The 21,924-nt window shown below is 40.9% G+C and overlaps 1 protein-coding gene across 5 annotated transcripts in view; it reads right to left on the bottom strand.

The window, feature by feature from the left end:
- The window catches only part of NOL4 (nucleolar protein 4), a 190,158-nt gene that overhangs the window by 165,204 nt on the left and 3,030 nt on the right, over positions 1 to 21,924 (bottom strand). Inside the window, exon 1 of one of the 5 annotated variants that reach the window (XM_064654063.1) lies at positions 821 to 841. The exons of the other annotated variants lie outside the window; for them this stretch is intronic. The gene's annotated coding sequence lies outside the window, so the exon portion shown is untranslated. Of the gene's footprint in view, positions 1 to 820; positions 842 to 21,924 lie in introns of those variants that run through there. 5 annotated transcript variants of the gene reach the window in all.

Here is a 21,924-nt window from a genome sequence, read left to right as displayed (position 1 = left end):
TTCTAAAAAAAAAAAATTGCTTCAAAATCCTAGCCAATTGATAAAATACTTCAAAAAGTCAGGGGAAGGGGATGAATCAGAAGACTGCTAATGGGATGTAGTGGTTTTGTATCTAGATCTCTGGGTGCAATTCCAGCAAGGGCTTTTGTCCCTTAAAGTTGCTTCTTCCTTTCACCTGCTGCCTACTGCAAGGAACAGCCCTGGGGTGGCAGGGAGATGAAGTGTGTGACCTAATCTCTCCCATCGATGTTTCTACAACAGCTGTTCACTTGCTTATACAAAATGAGTTCAGGGTCTCAGCCCAGCTCCCAGAGGACAGCTGTCTTCATCACCAAAACCACTGCTACAAAGGTGCCATTAATTGGTAACCTCGTTAGCATCATCAGTAAGACACTGAGGATCAAATTTTAAGCTGCACTGGTGCTGTACAGGCAGCTTATGGTAGGGACAGATGAGAAAACATCAGTGACTTTGTGTGACCTGTACGAAGCCTTGGCGCTGATACAACCCAGGCACTGGTTCAGCAACCTCACTTGCAAGGCCAAGCACAGAATAAGGACAACTGGCCCCAGTTCCAATGCCAAAGGGGACAGGAGTCTCCAGGGCACCCATGTTCCATGCGTGTCCTGGTTCTCTGACCACATTACCAATATACTTCCCACACTGGAAAAGAGCTGCTTGTTTCAGGGAGCAAAGAGGTACTTCCCAGACTAAATATTCCTAAACTAACAGCTTCCAGTGGAGATCCCTCTAGATTTCTGCAAGGACAAATGAGTAGGGATTATGAAGGGGCTCACTGTAATTGCACAGGTAATGTTACCTGACATGGGATAGAGGCCACTGGGGACTCAGCAGTCTGCATGGGTCACTGACTTCTGCCTGTATGTGGTTTTAGCAGCAGTGGTGTGACAGCCCTGATGACCTACAAACATAAGCAAAGTAGGAACTGTAGGGATTAGGGTCTGTTCTCAAATGAAGCAACACAGTACACAAAAAGATCAGGCAAAACACTGGATACTCAATCTCTCCACCAGGTCTGAAATAGAAGCAGCAAATATTACGTCATATATTGGCAATAAGGTTTTTGGTGTAGCCAACAATGCCATGGACCAAATATATAACCATGGTCTTCAGGAAAATTCATCACAGAGGGGTGCAAAAGTTATCCTTCCAAAAATACAGAAAAAACCCATAAGTTATTTCATCCTCCCTCTGACCTGAGGGAGGGCATCATCAAACTAAATTAATTGGTTAATAAAGAATATTCCTTTCTTAAATTAGTTTTGCTAATATTTTTGTGTGCGTGCACAGACCCAATTTTACAAAATGAAATTATCTCACAGACTTATGTGGGGCTTTTTAATAACTTATTTGTTGAAGTTTTCTTTAATTAAATTACATTTCCCTAATTCTGTGGTATTTCTCACTCCTGCAACACTCTTCTGTCCTGGGTAACCTAGGGAAGAACAAGTGCCCCAGGCAAAAATCCTGTGCTCCTGTGAGGAAGCGTTGTTGCAGATAGTCGGATCATTTACACCACTTTTTTCTCCATCTCTTCTTCCTCCCTTCCTCAATCAGAAATAAAGTCCACAGCATGAAGAGGCAAATCCTTGCCAGCAGAACCAAGTTTTGAAAAACACTGCTCCACCATATGTTCAGTCCCGACCAGCGTGATAGTTAGGAGGCTGACATCTGCAGATGGGGAGTTCATACCACCATTCAGCACAAACATGCTGCTACTGTACACTGAAGTCGGTATTAGCCAGTCTTTGCTTAGGAGAAATTTTCAGCACTGATCTACAATTTCACCTTGCCAACTAATTTTTGTCACAGTGTTGTAAATGAAATAGATATAAAAAGAATCTCAGAGAAAAATGGTGGCAGTGATTGAAAAAGGGAGCCTTTATGAATCCTTTTGGTAATCTCCTTTAGAACGAAAATTCTTCGGTATCAGATATTACATTGAAGCCGTTTGTGTAATAGGAAACATTGTTAATGTTACACATGACGAACCTTTGTGAAAGTCCACCAAACTCTATTTGGTCTTAGGCTTACACACTTAGAGAATACAACCATCCCAGTCTGCTGGACTTCTTTGCAGACCCAGTAAACTCAGTTTTTCTCTAACTAAGATGTATCGACCTTGCAGTAAGCACTTAAGAATATAAGTTATTCTTGTCTTCCTTAATGCCCTTCTGAAAGCAATGAGAATAGTCTACTTAAACATTTGTAGGAGTGAGAATGATTCTTCTTAGAGAAGGAGTAAGATAAAATGCATTTTCCCTGCTACTTTTTAATTTTTCTCCCCCCTGCTCCTCTCTCAGTCCATCTGCAGCTCCTCATGCAGTCCAAACATCCAAACATGACTTTTTCCAGGGCTTAAACAGATTTATGGTTAGCAATTTCCACAGGGGTTGTGTGCATGTTCTCACAGGCATGCTCAGGCACCAACACTCATCAGAGGGCTGGAAATCAAAATCTGTCTGTGTTACGCCACTGGCAATGAAATTCAGTGGGTTCATGTTTATTGTGTGCCTCATTCAGACCTTTGCTGCATAGCAGTCCCCTTCTTCAAAAGGCTATACCTAAAAGATATGCCTCTGGGTGAATTTTCTTTAAAATGTTTTGCAGTCTTATCTAATATGATTATTAAATGGGAGAGTGAATGGAACTACTTTCCTTTATTATATTGCTCTGAAACTGAACAGGACAATGTCTGAACTGTAAATTCCCAGTAGAAAGGAGTTCGATCTTCAGTTACACAAATCTGACTCAGAACTTTTCCTGCATCAAATCTGGAGCATGCCCTGAGCAGCTAACAGTTCAAAACAGTGATCATTACAACAATGACCTTGCAAATGCTGTTTTATCAGGTAAATTCAGCTTTTTAGTTTTTGTAAGTAACAGCTTCCTGGGTTTTTTTAATGCAGATAAGAGGTACACTCCAGTTCTGATCACTAATTATGCTGCCCACCATCCCTTTTCTTTTTTAACAGAATTAAAGAAACAGTCAAACCATTATTTTCTCAACACTACTGCAAAAACAGGTGTTTTGAATAAGCAGGTAACCAGATTTACTCAATAATTGATGCATGATAAAAGACAGGAAATCAGAGTATTTGCAAGTTGAAGACTCCCCGTTAATCAGATGTTTGAGAGTCTCTGCCTTAATCTAGACATGCCCACAAATTTACTAACATACACTATTGCTTTGCACGCTAATATTAGTATATATACTGCAGATGATGAAAGAAAAGGAAAGATGCAGTTGAAATAAGGCTGCTCTGTCTAAAGTTCATGCTTATTTTCTCATACCTACAATGATTAATACGCAAACTATATGAAGTTTTGTAATTATTACTACAATTCTGTGCTCAAAACAAGAGCCAAACAATATATTAACATATGTATCCTTACATATTAACAATATGCATCCTTACTTAGACTTTCTCTCTTTATATAAAAACGATAAAGTTTTAAATTTCTCAGCTGTTTGCAAGAACAGGAAGAAAAGCTGAAACATAGGATTAGAATTCAATTATGTATTAAATGCAGTATAATGACTATACTATTCATCAAGTTCATAAGAATTTGGTGCTCTGTCACCCAATATCTTAGTTTAAACCACTACATTCAAACTGTAGCAAAACCATAATTCACCAGTATTAAGTGACCTGCCCATTTTCTCACTCCTCTGTGTTTTCTGGCTGCATCAAGTTAACGGGACACAGCGCTCGGATGTCTTCAGTAATGACAGTAATGTTTCTCTTCCTCTCATGACATACACATGATGTGTACAGCCTGGACGATGGATATGGCCATCCAACCCAGAGCCCACTGCAGTTGATGGTTTAGCTTGCAATGTGATATGGGATCTCTTGAGAGGGATAGAACTACACAAAACCAGGGACAGATGAAAAAAAATCAAACGGTGACTTAGTCCATCCCCTGACAGAAAAGGGATTGCCATCTGTTGCTCATGATGTATTTTCTTGTCTTAAATGACTCATCTGAGGTAGGTTTCCTCATTGCCTCTGAGAGACTATTTGACAGACTAGTAGAGGTAAATACAGAAACTTTGGCTGAGCCCATGCCAAGAGTCTGCTACAAAAGGTTTGTAGACTGTTGTGTTGCTGTTTCTTAGTGATGTTCACTTGGAAGACAGACACAACACTAACCCTCTCTAGTACTCATTTGGGGAATAAAGTTTCTCTCATACTAGATCATATCTGCTGAGAAGGAGTTAGCAAGGGCCTCTTGGTGGCAGTGAGAAATAGGTGATCACCTCCCTAAGGCTTTGCCATGTCACTGCCTTGTTTATTTCCAGTGTATCTCCCAATTCCTGCTCTGCTCCTGCCAAAAACAGCTTCCCTTGCACAGAGTCCAGTACATTCTTTCTTCACAAATAATAGCATAATTTAAAATCCCATTGAAGACTCACATTGATTTTAATAAACCATGGCTCAATCTCACAAATTGTCCTATTTTGTCCAAAATGATGCTCTGCCTGCAAAGGGCTAGGGACACACCATCAATAGTTTTAGTTCCTCAGCAAACACAGAAATCATAGTTTCACATTAGAGATGGCTAAGGGTATAAAACTTCAAGTTTAACTTACAAGGAAAGGCAACATTTGTTTTCATCTTGCTGCTGCTGACAACATGAATATTTTTATTCTGCTGAACAAAACATTAACAAGGACTGAATTTTCAAACACAATATTTTTTTCCTTTCTCCATCAATTTAATATTAAACTGCATCTTCTGATTCAGTGCTGTGCTTACAAGAAGCTGCAGTTTGCTTTTCTCAAACTTTCCCCTTTTCTTTACATCAGGCTTGATTCTTCCTGGACTACATTTCCCAAGACACACTGCAGAAGGAGATCATGTGTTTCATGACACATTTAGTAAAATCAAGGATGCCAGTGTAGTAGAAATTCTTGTGTCACATCTCTCTCTTTGTAAATGCATTGCACTCACTCATTTGCTTGCACTTTGTAGCAACCACTCTCCCCAAAAAAACTGAGAAGGCTTTGCTGCACTTGCACCAACAGAGAGAATCAGCTATGGGGACTGACTATGTACTTTATCTACATGATTTAAGCCTTATCTGCTCTAAGAGAAATATGTTATTACTTTATTGATGAATCACACCTGCTACCCAAACCACATACAAGGCCAGTTCTCCCTCACTAGGACAACTCTAAATTCAAAATCTGTGTCTACAACTGCCAAACTCGCACGGACCACCAAGAGGATTTAAAAAGACCACGCAGGCAAGCCCTGTTCTGTCCAAATAGCCTACTACAGTACTGTATTTTGTGTGTGCTACAATCTTTAAAGGGAAATGACACAGTCATTTCCCATCAAATCAAATCATTTCTAGCATAACTTTTCAGTGGGGGTATTCTGCATGCATCCTGGAATTCGCTTTCTGAGGAGACATCAGGCACAGCTGCATGTCTGATAAATATGTGGGCTTGTTTTTCATGTAGGAGGGGTGTGTGTGAAATTAAATTCAATTTGATTCAACAGTATTTTACTGGCATGGCAAGCTGGCTAAATGTAGCCTAAGAAAAATGAACAGACCCTTAAGGTAGCTGTCACCAGCTGATACAATGCATTTCAGATGGGGTTTCATTCTGTATCTGGGGTTTTAGCCCATCTATCTATTCCCCACTACAGCCCATTTCCCATCTTGTTCAGTCATTTTTAATAGTAACCTGCCATCTGAGAGCACTTCACAACACAATGCCATCATTACACTCTCCTCCAGGGGTCAGAAATAGTTTTTTCTTCAGGTTTTTTTGACAAATACATTTTATGATTTCTGATGATACCCCCAAAAAAATCCTTTTGTTTCTCCCACAGATATTGAATGTTGAGGCAAAAGGCTTTGCTCTATTTCATTTTTCCTAGTAGGTTTTGTGCTCAGATGCTCCTTTTTTTTTCTCCCCCATTTTTTTTGTTTCCTTGCTTCTGCTTATACCGTATAGACATTCCTTCTCCATTCAGTGTATGTTTCAGCCTTTGTATTCACTGAAATTAAAAAAACCCTATTACAACAACAGTATCCAGTCTAGCATCCCATTGTTTGCTTTCATCCTTCCCAGACCTCAGTTAAACCGAGTATCATGAGTTACAGAGACAGAATCATAGAACCACAGAATGAATTGGGTTGGAAGGAACCTTAAAGATCACCTAGTTCCAACCCCCCTGCTATGGACAGGGTCACCTTCAACTATATCATATTGCTCAAAGCCCAATCCAACCTGGCTAAAACCCAAACCAACTTCCAGGGATGGAGCATTCACACCTCCCTGGGCAACCTGTTCCAGTGCCTCACCAACCTCATTGTAAAAAATCTCTTATGTCCAGTCTAAATCTACCTCTTTCAGTTTAAAAGGACTGCCCCTTGTTCTGTCACTACATGCCTTGGTGAAAAGTCTCTCTCTGTCTTTCCTGCAAGTGCCCTTCAAGTACTGAAAGGCTACAATAAGCTCTCCCCGGAGCCTTCTCTTCTCCAGGCTGAACAACCCCAGCTCTCTCTGCCTGTCTTCACAGGAGAGGGGCTCCTGCCCTCTGATCTTCTTCATGGCCCTCCTGTGGACCTGCTCCAACAGGTTCATGTCTTTTCTGTGCTGAGGACACAGTGCTCCAGGTGAGATCTCATAAGAGTAGAGCAGAAGACTCACGTCCCTCAACCTGCTGTTCACGCGGTGGTGACAACTAGAAGGAACCATCACAATCAACTAAGCTGATGCTATGTATAACTCGAGCTACATAAAGTCTCCAAATTAATTCTTGTGAGTTATTGATGCTGTACCTATTGTAGTAATTTATTTTGCATTTTTGGTCCCCCAGAAGTCAACCTATTACTATGATGAGGCCAATAAATAAAGGCTTTGATGTTGCTTTCACGCTTGATCCTCCTGTGCTCCTGTGTTGCAGCAGCAGGAATGTCTTCTGCTTGTGGTGAGACAGGACTTGGGAAATAGAGTCTTCAGCGAGCTGTTTACTACAATGCTCTCCTTCTCTGGGTCTTGCTTTATGGTGCAGCATACTCTGGGAATTTTTTTCATATTAAGCTTTTACAATCTGATTTGTCAACTTCAGAAACTGAAGCTTCTAGACACCCCTATTATGAGGCTGAGCTTTATATAATTTAAGATGTATTCAGTGTTCCTATCTCTATAATTTAATTTGTCTCATCTTATTTTTGAGCACCTTCTGAATTTTTTTCAAAGAGCTTACTAGGCGTTACGTTGAAAGAATTCTGCTGAAATTATATCCTTTGTTTTCTCATCTTTCATTATTTATGGCCTTTGTTTTAAGGATAATTATGCAACTGATGTTTGAATTAATGAAACAAGGTATGGAAAATCATTAAATTGGCCTGAAAAATCTTATGAGTTAGGAAAAAAATACACTCATATTATTTCCTTGTTTCCAAGTCTACAGGGTCCACTTGGGATATTTGCGGAGTTTAAAGTGAAAGGTCTCAAACAGCAGCCTGCAAGACCATTTGTGGTTTATAAATCAACAGTATCAGCTTCTAGAACCACACTAATCACCTGCACGTTATACACTCAGCAGTCAAAAGGCTGATAATGAAATATCCACGGTCCTTGAGAGATTTTGAGAACTGACAGAGAGTTGTTGCTAGACTGACAATCTCTTCTGCACAGCTGTGGGGATTACTAAAGGATTTTTGTCTGAGTTTTTTTAACACAAAAGTAGAATTTTCACAAGCATTTGACTAGAGATGGGATTTTTAAAGAAAAAATTACAAACACCATGGGACTCACAATGAAATTGTAACAGTTGATAACACTCCACTTTGGAGCTATTTAACACCTATAAAGAAGGAGAAAGTGTCCTGTTCTTTTTTGACATTAACTTCTTTAGGACACAGATACGGTTTTGTAGTTAGTTTTTCATAAAGGAGTTCAATTTTTATATTCATGTGTGAAATTATTATTGGTCAGATATTTTACTATCTTTTTAGATCCCAGCTGTGTTCTATTAAAGACAATGACAGTCCTGCAGCTGTATTCGATGACACGCAATCCAGCATTTAGTGAAGCCGATAAAATATAGTTTTCTCATATTACAGCTAAAAGAGAAACCTCATCTACTACCTGGGACTAAGGACATTACTCCTATCCACCCCCTTTTCCCAGTTCCTGGGCTGCCCTCTCAGCTACAAAGAAGGGATTCACAAGCCTTGTTCAGGGGACAGACCTGGCTTCAAAATATATCAGGTTACTACTTGCATGTCAGGGATCCAAGGGGACATTTTCCTATCATAACAATATGCAAACATTTTTATTGCCTGTAATAGCCAATTTAGTACCTTGAGGGCCAAAATGGAGCAACACTACTTTTCAGCAAGAGCTATAACTATATACTGCACTACATACCATATAGCCACCCACACATAGTAAAAGACCACCAGGGCTGGTAAGCAGGAGATATCTCAAGTGTTGGGTTCTGGCAAAAGCAGAAAGCGAGGTGAACACCAGCAGTGACAGTGGTGCAAGGTTTTATTTCCATTCCCTGCATCTCAAATCATGCCAGCCACGACATTTTCATCACAGCAAGTATTTGTAGCTGCCATAATACTGGGCAGCCCTACATGTGTAGTGTAGTGTGTCATACATCTGCTAGAAGGGTCTTGTGTGTCATCATGGTGAATTTACTTAGGAGACTTGGGGCTTGCTCCCAAAGTCAAGGGCTTCCTTAAGTCAAACTGATAGTTCCCAGAGGCCTGTGCTAGACAGCCATGTTGCAAGTGCACTCTAGGAGTCCAGGACAGCCCTGATGAAATAGGTACCAGCTGTATCCCCATATAGGCACACCAGCACCCATCCTTTGCTGGGAACAGGGCTGGCTGGTGCTGAAACATATCCATGGCTACCCACACAGCTGCTTGGATAGAGGAGGGCATCACAAGCAAGTCCAGAGGAGGGCCACAAAGTTGATCAGAGGACTGGAGCACCTCCCCTGTGAAGACAGGCTGAGAAAGTTGGAGCTGTTCAGCCTGGGGAAGAGAAGGTTGTGTGGAGATATCATAGCAACCTTCTGGTGTCTGAACAGGAAGCCAGAGAGGGACTCTTCATCGGGAACCGTAGTGATAGGATAAGGAGTAATGGGGAAATTTAAGTCAGATATTAGGAAGAAATTCTTTACTGTGAGGGTGGTGAGACAACTGGAACAGGTTGCCTGGGGAGGTTGTGGATGTCACAACCCCAGCATTGTTCAAGACCAGGTTGGATAAGGCCTTGAGCAACCTGGTCTAGTGAAAGGTATCCCTGCCCATAGTGGGGGGTTTGGGCCTAGCTGATTTTTAAGGTCCACTCCAACCCCTTAACATTCTATGATTCAATGATTCCATCACCCACCCATCTCCACCGCTAGCATTACTCAGGGTGCTACCAGTGCCAGCAGTAACGACCAGGCCGGGCAGGCACAGGGTATTTGTTGCACTGAAAATACACCGGCGCTGATGTTTTACGGTATTCCCTGCCCGCCGTGGGTGCTGGCTGACGGCTCCGTGCTGGCTGGCTGACGGCTCCGTGCCCACGGCGGGGGCAGAGGATCCCCCCCGCCGCCCCTACCACCCGCAGCCCTTTCCCTGGAGTGCTGGCACAGCCTCGCCGCCCGGGATGCGGGAGGGAGCGGGGGGAGCGGGGGGCGAGGGGGCGGCGATGGCCGCACAGGTGCTGCCGCAGCCCGTCGCCATGGGAACGGCGCTGCCGAGGGCGCGGTGGCCGAGCCCGGCCGGGCCCCCCCGCCCGCGAGTGGGAGCGAGGAGCGGGTGTGTGCGTGTGTGTGTGTCCCGGAGGTATTGCACTGTTTCCATAGGAACAGGCGGGGGGAGGCGATGGCGGCACGGCCGCACCCTCTCCCCGCTCCCCCTCCCCTGTGCCCTCAATGCCAGCCCGAGCCCTGAATCGATTAGTGGAGCCGGCACTGGGCTGGGAGCGGGGAAAGGGCTGTGTCCCCCTGGGGGCAGCCCCGGCACCCAGCTGGCGTGGCGGCTGCGCTGCCTCCCGCGGGGGGACCCCAGGACGTGGGGTGGCCCCGGCAGATGGTCCCTCCGCAGCCGCCCCCCATTCCCGTTCTGTGCCCGGCACGGTGAGTCCGGGGACAGGCGCTGGGGAGCACCGGCCGCACCCCGGGACACCCGCGGGGAGAAGGGGCGGGGGACACACAGACAACAACAACAAAACCCCGTCCCCGCACGGCTGTTTACGGCACCATATGGCTGCAGGGGGAGGGGTGAGGGACATGTCTGCCGAGCCGCCGCGCTCATTATGTCCGATGGAGTCACGGTCACCGCGCCTCCGCCCGCTCCCGGGGCTCGGGGGGACACCCCGCTCCCGGCACACACGGGTGGTGGGGCACGGCGAGCCCCGGGGCGGAGGGACACCGACAGCCCTGCGATGGGCACTCCAGGGAATAAACACACTGCCCTGGTGCAGTCGGGGAGGGAAAATTCAGCCCCTTCCCCAAAGTCTATCTCTATTTCTGTTAAAATCTATGTATATCCTTGGCGTAAAGAGGAACGTATGGGATAGAGCTCTATTTTGGATCACGACGGGGCGATGCTTGAAACGAAAAAAGGAAAATACAAAATAAAAAGGTTGCCTGCATTTTTTTATCGATGTGGTTTGACACGAAAACCTGACCCATTTGGGGGCATTTCTGTATATGGTTGACACGTATGAAGGACTAGAATCGAAGTCCTAGGCATCAAACGCTACACCGAGATCCACAGCGATTAAGGCTATTTTTTTCCGAGCGAGGCAGTCATTCATTTCAGAGTAATCCTTGCTGCACAACGCTGATGGAGGCATGCTCCGTGCAGCGCATCCTGCCTCTGGAGAGCTTTCTCGGCTGGGGCAGGGGAAATGCTCTGAAATGGCTTATGGCTTTCCTCTCAATGATTCATAAGATAGGTGCTGAACCTCACCATTATTAGAGAGATAAAATCCACAGACTATGAGGTCTGATAATAGGCAACTATACTGCTATCCATATTACCTTGTAAAATTGAAGTATTGATTTTTTTAAAGCATGGTTTGCTACTTAGCAGACCAATCCCACTACTATTGTAGTCAGTGGGATTTTGCTATTGACTTCAGTGGGAACAGCTTTTTGCCTTTAACATGGTCTATTTCACATTATTATGGTAATGTCATTCAGCAGTTCTTAAAATTGGCCTTCTTGGCCTTAGACATTTTTAAAGATTAATGTACAAATTATTTCAGCTCAAATTATTCACCTCATTTCTGCTCATGTTATGTCCAAAGTTTTGTTTGGATAAATTCAATAGATAACTTAGTGCTCCAGATGGTTGTGGGTGGATTGGACCTAATAGATTCTCCAGTTACAAGTTTTTAAGGGTTTTTTTTTGTTTTGGTTTGGCTTTTTAATTTTACAGAAGCCTTGATTTAGAAACCCATTTGTAGATCTCCTCTTGTGTGCAGCTTTGACTGCATTTGGTTGCTCACTAAAATAGCATGCCTTCCAAAGCAAGATTAAAAATATTAAAATGCAGCCAGTGCAGGGAGTGGTTCAGTTCAACTGAAGCCACACAAACGGGCTGATCCTCCTGCCCACAGATAATATAAATTTGAATCTTGGCACGTGCCATTGGATTGGAATTCTAAATGAGAAACAGCAGGCCTTGAGGTCTGGAAATAAAGGCAATACAAGGAAAAGAAACAAACCTGTTCTCTGCCTATTAGTAAATAATAAACTGCAGCAGCAAAGACAAATGACAAGGATGGAGGAAAATGCGTAGCACTGCAGACATCAGATAGATATTGGGACTATGACATAACAGGAAACACATCCAAATTCAAACTGCAGGGTGTATCTAGCAGCTATAACACTTATTTGGGTATTTGTGTTTTTTAGTGTCTAGCAACATTCTGCTTAGCTACTTTTTCTATATCATGCTGTGATACTCATTGAGCTAAATGTTGACAACTAAACTGTAAGTTGTAATAAATAATTTGGAATAGACACAGAATTTATCCAAAAAACCTGCTGAAGTCAAGAAAAATGCCTATCCCCAAAAAACATGCTTCATTTTCCTCACATTTTCCAGGCAGGAAATCTTAAGGTTGTTCTGTGCTTATAGGTGGCTGACAGGTATGCCCTAGCTGCCTAAATACTGGGTTTGAAGATCAAAAGTAGTTTATTACCAAATTAACAGGAAGCATCAGCCTTCTTTTGCCTGGTTTACTTCATTAGCTTTATTATTATTACCGTGAAATGTGTAATAAGTGTTCTCCAGGCTTATTTTACTTTCCTCAGCCTCCACCTCTCCTGAAGCTGACTTTCCTGCTTTTGGATGAGCTCACAGGAAGCTATTAAGCCAAAGTTTGTTTATACTTGATTGGCTTTAACACTTCACTCCATTTGTTCTCTCATCTCACTTTTCTTCTGCTCACATTAGAAGCAGGATTGCTCTAATGCAAATATAGTTCAAAGAGATGGGGAAAAGGAAAAGAGATCTGAATTCTCCCCACAGCAGATGTCCTAATGTGATATCCATAGGAAAGGGAGATTACTAAAAAACAAGTAAACAAACAACGTCAATGGTGTAATTGAGGGTGAGTGTATATGTTGGGTGTGTCTGGATGGGAAGGGGACAGGATGAGAGATGCTCCTTTAGTTGACTTAAATACATGGAGAGTTTGAAGGACTGAGATAAGTTCATTCCCCAGGTTGGTTTTTCCCTCCTTAAACAATCAGAATATGGGGATTTCAACAAGAGAGAGCTGTCTCTCAACACAGTGTTGAGTGTGACTCCGACACTGTGGAAGATAATAACCAAAGATGTGGGAGCAGGGTGCTCCTAGTATTATTTTACAGCTGAATTTGGCCTTTCTGTTATTAAACCTTTTTAGATATTCTTATACCTTTTATAAACTTGCCTATGCATTTGCTAAGCGCTGGTCTAGCTCATTGGAGTATACTGTGGCAAAATCTGATAGCAGTTACAGGTAAATTATTCTTTACAAACAGAAACACTTTATCTAAACGTATCCTATTGAGAGTTCAGCCACTGCCACCCAGTCAACCCGTACCAATTGATAGGGGCATTGAGTGCCCAGGGTGGTGGACTCGTCCCTCAGGCACTGTCCATTGCAAAGCCTATGCATCAGTTAGGTGCTGCATTATGTCTTCAAGACAGGGGCATAATCTTTGTGCCAAAGATTAAAAAAAAATTATTCATACATCTTCTGATGGTCCTATTCCAGGAGGGGATTTTACCCAGCATGATTTAGGATGACAGGACTGGTCCTTCAAAGCTTCACAAATTTCATCAGCTAAATTCCTTCCAGCTTCCTCCAGCTACAGTTTTTCAGCTTTTTTTATAGGTTTGTTGGTTCACTCTTTGGCTCTATTAAGCAAAGTACTAATTTATTTTAAAACACTTTCACTTAACTATCTCTATTGTACTTAGTTTATTTGCTTGCTTTCAAATTACAGCAAGCATGATGATGAAATTTGTTAAATTTTTTGAAGTCTGTATATGTGGAATTTTTCCTGACTTTACATTTATTAAGAATTAAATTTCTCTTAAAAAAAATTGGTAATTACCTATAAATTCATTAGAGTCCAACAATAAGTAGCAGAAAAATACATAGTTCATTAGAATTCTATTAATTGAAATGTTCTACTTCTTAATAAAACTTGACCCGCTTTCTCCTATTTAGGAATGCTTTTTCCTACTCAGCTTTTGAAAGCAGACCTTTTGGTTCAAGTTGAAAATGTAAGGTTCAATTAGGAATACAGGTAAAACAATATTTTCAGTTCCACAATTTCCTCAAAGTCTGATGTATCTTGACAAAATTGTGCTGAAGAGAATAATACTGAAATTTGCTATATAGAGGATCAATTAAAGAGGAAGAAAGTAGTCTTATTTTAACCACCTTTATTCAGTTCTAGACCTAGATTTATTTATTTTGCTTTATTATTTGCTTTGGTGCAAATGTAACTCTTCGAAAGCTCCTCATGTGCCCGATTCAACTCTGTTACACCAAAACAACGATAATGAGGCCTTGTGCATGGGTAACACATGGCAGAGGATTTGTGTAAGTTTTCTAAAAAACACAGGGTCAAAGTGCAATGAGTTTACAATAAATGTCTTTTTGAGAAATTCTGGTTTTTGCTGCTGCGTTCTATACAGAACTTACTATCCCATCTCCTTGTTAGATAAGCCCAAATTGAGACAAAAAAGGATAAATGTATGAGGTCTATCTGAACCACAGGTTTTAGAAGGATGCCTGGCATTTGAATATAGCACTCATTAAAAGGAACCTGACTATTTGCTCACTACAAATGAAATACTTCAGTATTACAGCAACCATAGCCAGGGGGCTTTGCTGAACTCTCAGAATATAAAAAGATAAAGGTTATCAAAAGATGTCATAAAAAAAAATTATGACTATGTCTAGATTAAGGGAGGAACAAGTGAGTTACATTCTTTTTTCCTTTCCGTTGCAGTTCCTTGAGAAATGCAATGGGGCAAGTCATCTAATTATATATATGCCATACTTCCTGGTCACACTGGTGAAAAAGGAAAGTCTTCCAGAAATTGTCATCATTTGAATGAGCTAATTTCCTCTCATATTTGCCATTAATTCTCTAATAATTCTGCTCTTTTTTCTTTTCTTCCCACCATGGTAAGAGTTTGGTAGTAGTTGCAACAAATACACACACACACAGAAAGCTAGCACAGGTAGACAAAAATACAGAGATGAAAATAGCACATTCCTTCTCATCACAAGTGCAGCAAATTGGAAACTAGAGGTAGTTCATTGCAAATGCTCTGTGTAAATCACAATAATGTCATGCCCTGGTCTTCAGAGGGTGTTGATGGTCTCCCTCCTTCCTCCAGACTAGTAATATCACCACAGCAACAAGCCACAGAAACTGCTACAGTCAAATTGACCAACAAACCATCTAGTACCAGTCTGCAAGGAAGTCTGCAAAAGATGTCAGAGCTCAGTAATTAGTAAATAAACAAATTCCTAAACAAAATACAGTACATTATGCAATAATGACTGATTTATTTTCCTCTGCTAGCTTTGGTCAACCTAAGAACACATACCTAAAACTTAATAATCTATTCATAAAACAAGAGCATGAAGGCTGAGACCAGGAGCAATGGTAAAATTCAGTACAAAGGGGAAGGGGATGGGAAGATTCTGGGATTTCACCACACCATCCAAGCCTCCCCTTGTGTCGACTGTATGGGCTGAAGTGTGACTAGCCCTGATAGATGGTCTGTGGGAAAACACCTGGGGAGGTGCTGCAAGACTGCAGGTGAGAGCCAGGCAGCAGGTCCGTGCCATCACACCAATGCCCATGCTCCCAGTGACACAGAGCAGGCAGGGCAGCAACATGACCTTGTCCTCCCTTCTGCTCCAGACAGCAAAGCTGAACTGACATAAAGAGCATACTACATCCTTACGAGAGCCACAGAGCTATCATTCTCCTATAAAATTCTTGGAAAAAATTTTGGATTAATCAATCAGGGTTTCTCTAGGGGCACTAATGCAGACTTTCCATTCCCAACAATATCAGTTATAAAACAATGGACTAGCGTTGAATTTACCTTCTGAGATGGTTGTTAAAAGAGTCTTAGGAGATGGAATAGAATTAAAAAGGGTTACTGCTGAATCCTCTCTCTCTGCTGTTCACCAGTATTTACACCACACTATTTCACTCAGCTTCTTTCTACCTCTTTACATGTCTGTTTTCTGCTGTGCATTTTCTCTTAATGTTTATCTTTCTGAGTGATAGAACCATTTAAAACTATTTCTCTTATAAATATCCCTTTTCTTTAATTAGCTTAGTTACCTTCCATGGACCTTTCGTCTGTCATGACCTTTTAGAGATGAGATAAATACACTAAGCATGTTATTAAAGGCAAGGACATACCATTTAGTTAACAAGAAGAATAAGTTTTCAATGTTATTCTCTATACTTTTCCTAATGCCAATTTTTATTATACCTGCTGTGCATGTTTTAGATACACTTATTGATTTCTTTGAAACTATTCCTAAATATTTCCCTTAAGATGTTATATTAATTCCATTGATTTTAAATGTGATTGAAAAGCTTGACTTCTTCCTTTCCTTTCAAAAAGCTAATGTCACGATGGCATATAACGCAGATTATCTGGCAATTGTCTGTATAGAATTCTGCCTGCCATGACTTCTCTTTTTTTTTCCTTTGTTATGATATTTCTATTTTATGTCCCAATTCTTCTTTCACTTGCTTAACCTAATTAATTTGTTTTTCCATCCGGTGTTGAAATGCCTTAATTTTCCTGAGTTTTTTGTGTACCTATGTATACATATATACTTATATGTCTGTATATATACACAATGGACTGCATTGTATAGCTCTCAAACACTTCCTATGGTTTCCCAACTCTTCACCATTTTTAATTTGTCATCATAGCCAAAGTTTCAACCCTGCTTTAATAAAGTCAGTGTCAGACTGGTTTCATTTCAGAAGGAAGCAAGAACCAAAGTTTCACCTGAAAATTTTTAAGATTCCTGAACACAACAAGTTAGAAGAACATAATTAACTGTCACAAAATCCAAATTAGTTCCATCAACCAGGTACAGTTTTATTGACACTTAATTTTTAATGATTCTTACTGATTTTTTTTCTGGTGTTGAAATATTGTTCACTAGTCTGTCATTTATATGAACTACCTTTGTCTCCTTGTTTTTTCACCTTGTACATTTTTGGCCATACTCCAGTATCATTGCCATGTATAGTGGCAAATGGTATATTTTAATAATAGTTTCGTTACTTCATTCTTAAATTCTCTAGTGTTGTTGAACTTGTATTAGTCCCAGGGATGCACTGTAATTTAATATCGCCCCTTTTTTTTATTTCTCTATTTCTGATCATTCTTCAGTTTCATCACCTGAAAAATGTAACCCCAGGACAGGTATTTCTTTATTACTCTGAGCACACACTGAAAAATTAAGTTCTGTGAAAGCTGTTTATACTTCTTGTCTTTTCTGTCTGCTGAAACCTCTGGCCATACCTTAGCTGCTCTTCTCTTATGTATCTAATTAATTGTATAATTACTTGCTTGTTATTCATCTTCTATCAGTTTGGGGTAGTGAGTCTATTCCTAGGTGTGATTTTCCATATGCCAGCATGATGCTGCTTTACCCTACAGATAGGTCATGATTTAGTGGCACTACTTCAGCTCTGGATCTGCCTTGAACAAAAGTTTTCTACAAAATCCACCTGGCAGTATTAGTAGTGGTATGTATAAGTCCAGATGCAACAAAGAGAGCAATCACAAGACATGCTCATTTAAAAATTGTACAGTGAGTTAGAGTCATGTCATTTAAGTGCAAGTAATCTCGCCACCTAAATTTTCTTAAGTAGTACAGTCAAAATGTTATAGCATCCATGTCTTGTTGTATTAAAAACTCTGGGGTAACAAAATGTACAAAATCATCAGACACACAGACCTTACTCTTGGTAAAACAAATAAAACCTCTCTTTTCCCAAAGGAGCTTAATTGCAGGCTCTCAAGTATAAAACGTTGTATGAGTTTTATCCTAGGCTGAAGTAGTTCATTTGATAAAAATTGTCCTTCCAAGTCTATACAGAATATTTGTTTCTGACAAAAAGTCTTTACTTGAGGTTAACTCTAACATAGATCAGTTTTATTAAGTAAACTGTTTTCTACAGATAGCCCCTTAGGTTGAAGAGTATCCACACATACAACAAAATGTTTCAAACCCCACATTTCAATTTCAACAACTAGCTGGAATCCCTGCAGATGCACACAGTAACTCAGGTTTTGCAGCTTGCAGAGTTATTGAATAAGCAGTTAGAAGTCTGTACAACTGTCTGCGATAAAGTTGATCATAACTAAGAAAATCCATTTGCATCTGGAAAAATGCTCAATGCCATAACTTGTAGCATGTCTTTCCTGGACATTGACAATGCCTACCTGGGTATTGTATGCTTATAAACCATTAAAAAATACCTTGCTAGTGGAACTGTAAGGTTTTGAGGCTCATCTATTTAAAGAGAACAAAAAGGTAATTTAAGCAAGCTGCAGGATCACTTTCAGTGCTGTTGCAGGACAATGCAAACAACTCTCATTGCACCAGGTAATACCCCCTGAGTTTTCTAGTCACAGAGGCTTCCGGTAGGTTTAAAATTACTTATACAAGGCAAAAACATCTTTTACATCCTGGAAAGCTCTACTAACTTTGAAGGCTGTATTGACCAGAGTCAACCTACTCAGCAAGAAACAGAAGATCTCTGTGATGCTCTGTGGTGCAAGGGAGGCTGCAGAATCTGGTATGATCTTCCCTCCTGGAGAGTGTGTTTCCTGCCATGCTGTCTCATTTATATGCCCTGCTTGTTTTGTTCCTCTTTTACCAGCAAACTCTCAACAGGTGTATCCTGCATAACAGGGAAAGATCAGCACCCAAATAGCTTCCTTCAGACCAAACTTAACAGCTGCTGGTTGCCTCCTTTCAACAGCAGACTAAACTCACAGTTCAACCTCAGGAAATTTTAATTTATTTCTGTAGCGTAAAATGAAATTTGAATCATTAACTTCCACATTCATCCAGCATTGGCACTAGCCTTTTTCCCCTAGGGGCTCGTGCATGAGAAACCTTCTGTATATGGGGTCTCTCTGTGTAGTCTCTCCAGATTGTGTCTCCTTTCAGTCTAAGATGCTGAACAAGAGCAATGGTGATCACCCAAGAGGTTAGGGGAAAAAAGTTTCTCTGTAACAAGATCAGAAAAAGTCCCATCATGCTGTACTGATGTCTATCAGCCCATTTGAGCCCTAACCTTCCAGCAAATACCTGCTTATTTCCCACTTATCACATAGCTACGTAGCCACAAAAAAACCACTAAGTACGTCTAAAGAAAATAGGGTTGGAGCATCTGAGCAGCAGTCCCTGCATCATGACCAAATCCAGTGCAGCTTCTCTGACAAGAGATCGAGGATGAGAGCGAAGAAACAAGTTCACTATTGCCTCAGTCTTCTCAGCAAAGGTTCACAGCATCATGAAAATTAAACTGGGACTTCTTATTTCTGATTATTGGAAAGATTTGGGCTTTTGAGCCCTTGCCCAGGTGATAGCACTGAATCTGTCGTCCTGTCTCTCACTACATGTGTAAGATGGGATGGATATACCAGTGCTAGTTTTTGTTTGTGCACTGCTACACCCTATTTAATGTTTCTAAAGTAACATCAACATATTCTACCTTAAAATACTCGGGTTTTAAAAATCTGCTCTCTTTGGCTTATGTTTCTTTGAAAATTCTAACTGAACATTGTTATTAAGAAATCTCAGCTCCTCCTCTCCTAATGCCTCTCTCACAAATGTGTGTGGAAATGGCATCTTACATATGGCCGCTTTAACATTTTTAAATTCCAGGACAGAGTTATTCTCTTTATTCATGAACACTTCAGTGAATGCCTGCATTAAGAGTTGCCAACTGAACCAGTTTTGTTCCATCTGCTATGACCATTTTCCAGCACTGCCTGTGTGATTCACCAGCATCCCTCCTCACAGAGTCCATCGGGAGGTCTGCAAACAGCAGGGCAGAGGCTGCAGGTAAAGGGAGGAGACAAAGCTCTGCAGACCTGAGCAGAGGTTAAGGAAAATGTGGTGGGCAGTTAAAACCAGACAGGGTTCGAATACTGCTCCTGAGCCTGGAAGGTGCATTTAATGGGACACTAAACTCCTGCGGAATTGTACCTTGAGATAAATTACAGCTCACCCTCAGCATCACCTTTCTGCAGTATTTACTGCCATTATGTGCTGGCAGTTCAGCAGGCTATAGAGCTACCAATATATATTTGACAAAGACTTTTATACATTTTTTTTAATATTCATGACTACAAAAATGGGGAGAAATGCAAAAAAAGATGCTTATTTTCAGATTGTTATGAAATGCCCTAAAATAATAAACCATATAAAACATAAGATAATTTAAAGCAATACATTTTGACATATAAGCTATTTATGTGGTGATCTGTTTTTTCTATTATTCATGAACAAAGTGATTTATATAAAACCGAAAAGAACATAAACTCGTATGTCTATCTACTATTCTTCAAGTCCAACAGAAGAGGTGGGCTGGGATACAGCCTGTTCCTTTGAGCTGACTGGCCTGTAATTTTAAGCCCTAAATCCTGTAATCAGGTTCAGTAGTACAGCCCTGCACCTGCAGGGAGCCTTGCTGGTCTGCTAGCAGCAACCCATGAGGTACCAGATCCTCCTGCAGGATCTAAGGATTTAACTAAACTGAACAAAATTTGGTGTCAGAATGGAAGTTCATTCTCTCCTTGTAGTTGGAAAATATAAAAGAAAACACAGGAAAAAATCATACATTAGGTCTGTGATATCATTAAAGTCAGCGCAGTCATTCCAAATTAGTAATGACATAAAAGTAATCTGAACTTGGCCTTTGAGGTTAAGTTCTATTAGTTTGCTAATATTGTGTAAATTCTATATTTGAGAGGTAGCCTGCAGTCATCTTGGCCCTTCTCTTTTAAAGGAAAGTTCTGCTTAAAATCTGCTGATACCAGCTCAGGCCATTATTTTATAACTTCTTTTTAAATCACGACTGATTTTTAGGGTCCATGTTTATGTTTACAGGCAACATCGAGCCAGAGAAAGAAGAGTGGTGAAAAGAAATTTGTTTTCAAGTTGCCAATTAATAAATGGTTCTAGCTAAAAAACTATGCAAAAAATAAATTAAAAAATATACCATAAAAATCATGTATACCATTAGAAAGATTATCATACTAGAAATACTAGTTTCGTGCCTCCTTATGGTTGATGAGTACCAACCACTAGAAGTCAATACTATCAACCATTTGGCATACTTGTTGGCCTAACCTGTTTTGTTTATACAGTGTGTCTAGGCTAGGCATAATTCCACTGCTTGCAGCTTGGGCTTAATGCAAGAAAATCTACAGTGGTAACAGGAGCAGTCTGAAAAGTTGCAAAGTGAAATACTTGCTGGGTTGCCTATAGGAATACCTTTAGCCTATAGGAATACCTTACTGTGTGTTGTCCCACTCAGGACCTAAAATGGCTGTTTTGCAGGGAATGTTGTTGCCTGGTGACCAAAAGTGCATCTCCTAGGCCACAGAGGGATGTGAACATTCAGAAATTGATTTGTTCCTGTTGCTCTTGAGGAGACCATACCCGTAAAATAGATTAAGCCAGCACATAATCATCTATGCAGCCTTCTTGCTGGCATGTTTAAACTTGATACTGAAAACAGGCCTGTGATTTTGAGCTACTTATCAACCAGGCAAGGGAAAAATAGAATAATACCTTGTGCGCTACTGCCCACAGAATATGAAAGTAGACCGAGCCTCAGCCTCTGTGAGACTGCAAGACACCCCTGCTTCAATTAAGTCTGTGTTGTACATCTAGCCTGTTCCGGTGCAACCTCCCAGTTGCTATCAGGCTCTCTTTCTTTCATTAGAATCAAGTAGTTAATTAGCCCCAGCCTGTCCTCTCTCCTTCTCTCTTTCCCTTTAACGCAGCAGTAATGATGTCTAATTACCAGCAGCAGTGGATTACAGCACCATCAGGAGCAAATCTCTCTGGCTGACAGCAAAGCTGAGCAGCAAATCTTAAAGCTTCAAGGAGAGAATAATTCCTAACGAAGTATTTGAATATTTGCTTATTTTTGACCAGCTTGTGACTGTAGAGTCCAACTTGTAATTTCATCCATCCTGTTACTGCACAGGGAGTGCTCATGCTGCCAACAGTGATTAATTTTAAATTGAAATTGCTTTTACCTATGGTGAGATCAAGTGATGGACAAGAAGGGGGAGAGAATGAGGGAGAGATTCACAGTTTGG

The sequence above is a fragment of the Pseudopipra pipra genome, chromosome 1 (assembly GCF_036250125.1).
Source record: "Pseudopipra pipra isolate bDixPip1 chromosome 1, bDixPip1.hap1, whole genome shotgun sequence".
Taxonomy (NCBI): domain Eukaryota; kingdom Metazoa; phylum Chordata; class Aves; order Passeriformes; family Pipridae; genus Pseudopipra; species Pseudopipra pipra.
This window is presented reverse-complemented; position numbering and strand designations above follow the sequence as displayed.